Below are 9,357 nucleotides of genomic sequence, written 5' to 3'. Positions count from 1 at the left end.
AAGCTTTTTGTAAAGCTTTGGGCTTACTGCCTTTTTCGGGATTGATCGGCTATACCCTGTACATGTTCACATCATCACTTGTCACCTTGCATGAGAAACAAAAGTAGATAAGTTTTGGTAGTTAAAAGATTTTTCTATTAGCTTGCAAGGAATGTAAAAAAATACTTACATTGTTTAGACAATCCATAGAATAAGATCATAGCTCTCTGAAGACGTAGATCAATAAAGATATTATTGAACTCACTGTAGGGATACATGATCTTACCATTTGTGCCTCGCTTTTTTCCCCAAGCTCCAATGGTTAATGTATTATTTATGCAATAGTATTCTCCAATTTTACGTTGCACATCATCAATGCATGTCCTCTGTTAATTTTATTTTTTTGGGGACATGAAAAATATTCCTTGTTGTGATGACTTTTTTGTGAAGTGTATCTTTTAATTGATGAAGGGATTGATATCCTTTTTTGCTATTGCCCACCTCATCGCATGCATTTTGAACCTCCTCAATATGCGTAGAAGATTGGTAATGTTATCCATTATCTCATTTACAAGTACATGACGTATCTTCTTATGGCGTGGGTCTCGAATGATGGAAAGAATGTCACGCCTCCTCACACAACTATGTAATATTTTCCCAAAATCTTTATGTGACTCTCGGGATACCCATGTGACTATTGGGCTCCCATAACCTCCACAAGATCCTAACTCTCCACTATCCCTCTTGTAACCACTTCTTGATATGACATTTGAGGACCATTATCACCACATGCTTCTTTCAAAAAGTTCTTGTCTCACAAACCAATAAAGATCACCAAAAACACCTTAATCTATTGCTTATAACAACCACAACAACAAAAAATACCTTAATCAAAATTACTTGCAACAATAATAGACAAAGAACAAAAAACAAACCTTACTGCTGCATGGATTCTTCGCTTGTGAGAACCACCACCAACTACGAGTTTTTGAATGTTATTGATTGTCCTCTTTCTCTCTCTTTGCTCCCACGGCGGGGGTGCTCTTCATGTGAGAGATTATGTCTTGTAATTTCATAACGCGGGCCTCTTTCTCTTTGTCTCTTTTCTCTAGCTCTACAATATTATTTTATGCATCTTGTAGTGTATGTTGCACACTACTCAAAGTGCTTTGTATGCTTTGTATTTGTGAGTGGAAGAATTGGACTCTCCATGCATCACTCATGCTTAACCTTCTGTATAGTACCCAAGCAGCCCAGTCTCACCCTCTCCAACAAACTGAGTAAATGAAGGGAGATCAGTAAAGGGTGGAGGACAATGCAAAGAAGGATCATTAGGATATAAATATCCATCAACCCAAAGATCCACATTAGTATGACCCTGTTGTCTTCGTGCATGATTCTCATGTGCATTCATACGTTCTTTTTTATTGGTACATATGCATTCAATATACAAACATGCAAGCCCGCCTTCTGCACTCTTGTTGATTCTGAAATTTCTCTGTGCGCATTTGAAAAATGAAAGAGACTATTCCGAAGTGACTCAGGGCTGTCCTATTGTATTCACAATGGGGCTGTCCTATTGTATCACAATGGGAGCTTGGGAGAAGAGAGAGAGAGAGAGAGAGAGAGAGAGAGAGAGAGAGAGAGAGAGAGAGAGAGAGAGAGAGAGAGAGAGGCCTCTTGTATTCGCATAGGAGAGGAGAGCTTGGGGGAGAGAGAGAGAGAGAGAGAAAGAGAATCTTATTGTTGAGGTTGGTAGGAAATGTAATGAATAATAGTAATGAGTGAAAGAAACGGTTTTGATGATGTGGAATGTGGGGGGAATTTCAAATACGACTACTAAAGTGGAGTAAATAAGATTGAAAGCATAGATATCAATGATTCAGCTAGTAGAGGTTTTAATGGCTAGAAAGAGAATCCTAGTTCAAAAATTAGAGAGATCCCCTACTTTTAGGCCCAAAAAAGTAGGCTTCATTATTTATGAGTTTTGTCTCCTTAAGCCTCAATAAAATTAGTCTTAATTCCTTAAAATTAGGGATCCTTACAAGGCCCTTTTTATACTCAAATGTCTCCTAATGAAATTACCACAGTGATGGATTTACTAGCTGGAGATGAGGATAGTGATGATGCAAGTAGTGATAATCTAAACATTGAAGATCATTGTCAAAGTGATAACAACCATGATACTACAACGGATGGCTTAAAAAAATTACAAGGTTTTATGCAATACAAATGAGCATTTATCCCATATATATTTCTCTTTTAGTGAGGAGCTATATAACCTAATGATAAGAGTACTACAAGATGATGTGTCCATAAGCTTGGAAATGCTAAAAAATCATGATGATTAGATAATTAAGAATGATCATTTGGTTATGAGTAAATATTGTTAGATCATAAAGAGTAATTATTTGAGTGCACCAACATGATGCAGGTAAGGTTTCAAAAGATGATTGGGAGTCAATGTACATGGAGGCTTTAGCATTGAAACAACAACAAAAGGTTTGTATTCTAAACTTCACAGTACTTTGGAGATCTCTACCATATGTGTTGCATTGGGGTATATCACACATTGTTGTTATGTAGGTGTTGTATTGCCAACCCTATAATCCAAGTGCAAAGGATGCCAAAGATAGGGCATTCATCTTGGTTTTGCAAGATGATTGGATGTTAGAAATGGCTTATTGTTTCTCTAAAAACAAATCATGGGCCATAGATAGCACTTTAAAGGCAAATGTATTTGGGTTACCGTTATATGCTGCAGTGCTACCAAACCAACTTAGTATCGGCATACGGATTTGGTTCATGTTGTGCACATGTGATGTGGGAACCCACCATGAAGTCGTTGCCTTGGAGTTGACATTGCGGATTGTTCTCTCTAGAATGGGTCATGTTCGTCCTACCACACTTGTTATTGACAAGTCACAACAAGAATTAGAGACTATACTCAAGGCGGTGAATAAAGATCCATATTATAGATGATATGTCTTTTGGGACAATCCTCTGAGGCATGACATTGACGAATAATTTGTCCATTATCTCCCTCAATCTCAATATAATAGAGAGATTCCTAATAAGAAAGCCACATGCTGCATAGTTACAAAGTGGCTCACAAGATATCTCTTGGTCTCTCTCCTTTCATTCTACTATTTTAAAAGAAACATAAAGTCATATTCTCAATCGCCTAGTATAAAAATTAATTTTCACTTTCTTTCAAGTGTTTAGAAATCTCTTACAAATTACACAAATGAGACTAACTTGTGTTTGCATAGTGCCACAAGAGGTAGTCTTGGTTGATGAAGATAATTTTTGGAAAGCTCCAACTACATGGAAGTGACATAAACACATATTAGAGGCGATTTTTGCATACCACTTACATGTTAAACATTCACACATACAAAAGACATGTGTACTTTAACTCTCTCTCTCTCTCTCTCTCTCTCTCTCTCTCTCTCTCTCTCTCTCTCTCTCTCGTTTAGACACATACAAAGAGGCTTTGCTTATATCCGCATGTCTTCCACACAGATATAAGCAAACACAAATTTCATTTTAAAATCACGTACATGCATATGGTGTACATACATATCCATATTCAATTAAAAAGGCAAAGAGACAAGAGAAAAACATAGTGCCAAGAGAGAGCTTTACACACATGGGGCAAGAAAACACTCTCTCTCCCTCTTTCTCTCGCACACATTACTAGCAGGACGAGAGTGACGTGAGAATTGCATTAACATGAACCTACACAATATTATACACACATAGTTTATAAGCTTAAAACTTAGACTTACATTGACATCATGGACCTGCATAATATTATATAGATATAACTTAGAAAAAAGAGAAAATAAGGAGTGAAAAGTTTAATTTCTAATATAAGGACATACATCATACATAGCACACTTGATGATCATTGGTGAGGACTCTGGATCAGTAAAAGCTTAAAAAAGTTGTGACCTAGGAAAGGTGCTCTACTAAAGCCAAAGGATAATTTTTTCTTGGGTGGAAAGAGGGAGTAGAGTCTCGATAAAGGCTTGAGCCTTGCATTCTATATTACAACAGCGCCTTGGTGAGTAGTGAGCACTATTAGCCTAAATATATTATCATTCTACAATGATTCGTCTTTGTTTGACTCTCAAGCTAGTTGATAGGCTATCATTTGATGGAGTTTCTACAAGCTTGGTGACTTATCTAACAATTGAAATGGGACAAAACAATGCGAGTGCATCCACCAATGGAATGGGACAACTTTTCTCCCTTCTATTCTAGGGGATGCATATTTGGGACGTTTCAAGACAAGTGTTATTTTTTCCACTTTCTATCTAATTGTGAGTAAACACCAAATGAAGGTTTATATGCAAAAGTTGATTACAATAATTAGATCTCTTGGTGTTGAGGGCGAAAGTAATCTTGGGCGGCTAGCCAACTCCCACACGCCACAGAGAGGGCGAAAGTAATCTCGAGTGGCTGCTTGCTAACTCACATAGAGTAATCTCGCCAGGCAAGAGGGGCGAACGGGGGGAAGCACGAGCTGATTGGTTGATGAAGAAAACCCGACGCACAAGAGAGAGGACGAGGAAAAGCTCAAGCTCACGATTCGGAACGGATGAAAAAACCCCATAGATCGAGAAAACGAAAACCGTACTTGATCGCAAAACATTTACTCATAGTTGATAAAATTCTTAAAAAATAGGATCATATTATAGAATTTTAAAAAATCTCAATTTTCATTTTGTAAGATTGTAAAAAAAGAAACATGGTAAATCTTTTTAAACTTTGGTCAAAACCCCCTCATGTGACATATCATTAGAAAGAGCTTAAAGAGTAGGTTTTAAATTCACATTCTCCAAAATAACTTTCGAGTTTGTATGCTTAAGACACACTAAAAAGTAGATTGAAAAGAAAATTTCTAAAGTTTTGAAATTTTTTCAAATTCTCCAATATGGTAATTGGTTTGATAAGCATGTCAAAGAACGACAATTTAAAAAAGATGACCTAGTGTTGCTCTATTCATTGAGAGGCCATAATTAGAAACTCAAATTATGAGAAATGGTCACACAACTTCAAGCCAACAATAGGGGGGGCGGTGTGAATGAGGCGCGCTCCCAAGCCATCTGAGCACTTTGTGAAGAAATCCAAGCAAACAAAGATGAGATAGAGTTAGAGTTGACACTTAAGACAGACTAGCAAGTGGCCACTCATCTAACTCATAACATGAAGAGAGTGTAAGAGGAAGCCACCACAATTAAAGTGGAGCTTGTACATGATGTAAAGGAAAAATTGGAAGAAGCAAACTAAGAGATAGAAACCTCAAATAAAAAGTACAGAGAGCTGCAAAGAGAAAGGGCCACTAGAGAGAAACCAATCACAGTTGTATTGAACGTAAAGGATGTTAGGATTATTGAGTTTGAAACACATCTTGCACAAAACGTAAAGCCATTGGTAGTAGAGCTAGATAACAAAATGAAACAGCTCATTGAATGGGCTTCCCAATTGGCTTCTTTACTAGTAAACCCAAGGACCCCTCCTCAAACAGTTACAATATGGCATTGATATCAATGTGAGGAGTTAAAAAGGGGGATGTAGCTCTAATATAGAATGACCATTTTTCATAATGACTTATATCTTAATAATTAATACTTATACAATGCACCCTATAGTTCTAAACTTAAGACCTTGGTGTATAATGTTGCAAGAGTCCACCATTTTGGGTGATATCAGGAGGAGATGTTAGATATGTTTTTGCCAAATAATCTCCCCTCATCACTAGCCACCTTCCGCCACCTTCGAGACCATCACTAACCATTTAACTTGGTTCCATACCTAGGGGTGGTTAGAGGCATATGTTACCCAGAAGTATCTTATACTATAAGAAAGTACTTTATATAATCTACATGGCATATTGAAGTTATATAAAAAAAACTATAAATATCTAAAAGCCATGCTATATCTGTACTTATTGATTTCACTATCGAGCATATAGAATAGCCTTTTATAGTAGATCAAGGAAATATTGAAATGGAGTGATCATAAAGCTGAGATTTGGAAAATCATCATGGAGTAATACAAGATTAAAAGATAATCGCATACAATAATGCCATGATGCCTAAGTGATTTACCCTTTCACCAAAGGATGGAAATAGCCTTCCATAAGCCAAGGTATGAAAACCATGAGACTCCAGGAGTCATTCAAATGTCAAAAGATCAAAAGATATAAATGAAGATCCATGAGCCCCTTTTATAGTCGAGCCCATGCCCATGCCCTGACTAAAGTTCCTACTTCCCCAAAGATTTTATCCTCAAAATTTGCTTTATGTATACTTGGCCAAGTACATCCTTCAAAATATATCAATGGAGAGGATAGTAATGAGCTCATAATAGACTGCAAATGCATCGATCAAGTAGCTAACATTCTCCTCAATGTATACACTCATCATGATGGCCATTGAAGTCCAATATCAATGAGAAGCAGCCTTCATAATAGACTGCAAATGCATCGATCAAGTAGCTAACATTCTCCTCAATGTATACACTCATCATGATGGCCATTGAAGTCCAATATCAATGAGAAGCAGCCTTCAAATAAACTTCTGTAAAATCTATCCAAAAAAATTCTGGCATGTGTACTTCCTCGTGAAACCCTTATAAACCCAAAGAAAAGCATGCTACATGGTCAAGAAACACCCTCCATACATAAACCTTGTTGTTGCATGTAAGAAAGTGGTTGCCATGTAGCCTTATCCAAGGGTAAGTGCTTCCATTTGATAAGAAATTCTTCAATGCTCCTATTCCTTAATTCTCTTGTTCTCCTCCCAAAAATCCTCTCCGGCTCATATGTGATCCTCCCTTCTTCATCCATGGGTTGAAGCTCCTCCTTCTCGTGAGGCCCCACGAATTTCTTAAGATTGGATGCATGAAATACATTGTGGATTCTTGTAGAAGTGAGAAAATCAAGCTTGTAGGCCAAGTCACCAACCTTTTTGAGCACCAAATATGATCCATAATATCTATGAGCAAAATTTGGGTTTATGGAGTCTTTGAGAATGTTATGATGGCTCTTTAACAACACATAGTCACCCACTTGAAACTTCACATTGCATCTATGCTCATTCGCATTAGCTGTCATGACATCTTGAGCCTTCTTTATGTTGTCCTTTTGCAAAGTTGAAGAAGTTGTCTCATCCTTTCCAATTCATCTTTGGCTAAAGGATTAACCACCTTGTCCTCTTGTGAGAAAAGGCAATGGATATGCACTTGATACCCATAAAGATCCTCAAAAGGAGGTAATCCCAATGCTCAAATGTTTACTTGAATTATGAAAAAATTCAACAAGATGCAACCATTCATCCTATGAAGCTTTAATATCATGACAGTAATGCCTTAAGTACACCTCAAGCCACTTGTTGGTACACTCTGTTTTCCCATCTGTTTGAGGATGATAGGCTATAGATGGAGTGATTTTGTGTGTCCATGTTCTCATACAAATATCTCCAAAAAATCCCCATGAACTTGGTGTCTCTATCACACAACACTATGTTGAGTGGCAACCATGCAACTTGAATATATGCTCCATGAATTGTTTGGCAATTTAAGATGCTCCATATGTGACCTTGGAAGCAATGAAATGGGCTGCCCTGGTAAGTTGATCAACCACTAGAAATATTTGATTCCATCCATGCTTAGTCTTAGGAAGACTTGTAATGAAATCCATTGATATGTGAGTCCACTTCCCATCATCCAGAATGGGTAAAGGATGAAGTAAACCACCAACGAGTAGTTGATGGATATCCTTGTTTCTTTGACATGAAGGACATTCCATCACAAACTTCTAGACATCCCTCCACGTGCCTTTCTAAAAGAAACTTTTGCTCACTTTGTCATATGTCTACACACAAAACAAGATACACTCGATCTTTGTACCACAAGAGGTTTGTTATGAAGCTTGTAAATGAGGAATATCTTCATGATTATCTTACTATGATTTCTTGTAAATGTGGGCAGCAACTCATTTAGGAGGTATTCCTGTTGAATTCCCTTAATCCAATCACTATAAACTTCCATAATTGATGCCATAGTGCAAGTCCACATTCTTGACAATGCATCCGCTACTACATTGTCCTTGCCCAGTGTGTATGATATCTCAAAGTCATAACTTTGAAGAGTGGCCAGTCACCTCTTTTGCTTTGTCCGCCTAGCCATCCTTAGTAGGTGACCTTGTTGTTGTTGAGAGCATTCAACATATAGCCCACATTGAGTCATGGATATCGCTCTCAACAACTTGTTGCTGCATACACCTCATTTTTTCCTACAAGTGATTCTTTATTATGTGCAGCTACATGAGCATTTGTTGGAGTAATTTAACCTCCTACCCTTTTTCTTGGGTGGCTGGATTTTTATGACATACTCAGGGTGATGTGATGAGTTGTCATCCTCAAGGTTTATCACTCTTGGTCTTTATCACTAAGTAATTGTTATGTTGTCACCAATAAATTTTGGTGGGTCATATGCATTGGCATACCTCTGACTGCTTTTCACACCAATCTGCCTAGTGGTTATTGGGCTTGGGGCTTTTGATGCTCTAGCCTTCTCTTAACTTTTTACATCGTATACCATGATTCATTATATTTTCCTTGCATGAATATATACTTCTTAGTGCTTTTGGAGAGAGAAAAGTAGTGACAACAACATTATATAAACTAATGGTCCCCTTGAAACCCTCGGCTACCAACCAACTTACATATTTTGTTTCAACTAAACCCTCTCTCGTCTTTATGTCATCTTCCCAACCAGAAGGGGAAGGACATGGGGACAAGGGCGGGTAGGAGGAGGATAAGGGGGTAGTGATAGTTGTAGGGTACAAGGCGACGAGTAGGAGAAGGCGGAGACCGAGAAGGAGGGGACAGGGTGATGGACCATATTCAAACCATCATTTTTTGTTTTTCTATTATTATTAATGGTAAACATATATTTTGGAATATATAATAAATTATAATTTCATTAAAATATATAATAATAATATAATATATAAATCCATTATATAATTGATACGACGGTTAAAATAAACATAAATTATATATATTATTTTTATAATAATATATAAATTAAATTAAATAGATAATTTATATAGAAAAAATTACATATCAAAATTATAAACTTTCATATATCAAAATTATGTATAAATTATAATTAAATCATATTCTTATATAGATTGTATATTGAGATTATATATTTATAGAACATAAATTACACACTTTTAAAAAAGTACTTAATAATAATAAATATATGTGGTTTTATATTAATATATAATCTAATATTTAAAATATAGAATAATGATTAATTTATATATTAATTAAATTTATAATCTATTTATATATTTTT

The sequence above is a fragment of the Cibotium barometz genome, chromosome 50 (assembly GCF_041138505.1).
Source record: "Cibotium barometz isolate CiBa-2024 chromosome 50, ASM4113850v1, whole genome shotgun sequence".
NCBI classification, from domain to species: Eukaryota; Viridiplantae; Streptophyta; class Polypodiopsida; order Cyatheales; family Cibotiaceae; genus Cibotium; species Cibotium barometz.
Note: the sequence above shows the minus strand (reverse complement) of the source record.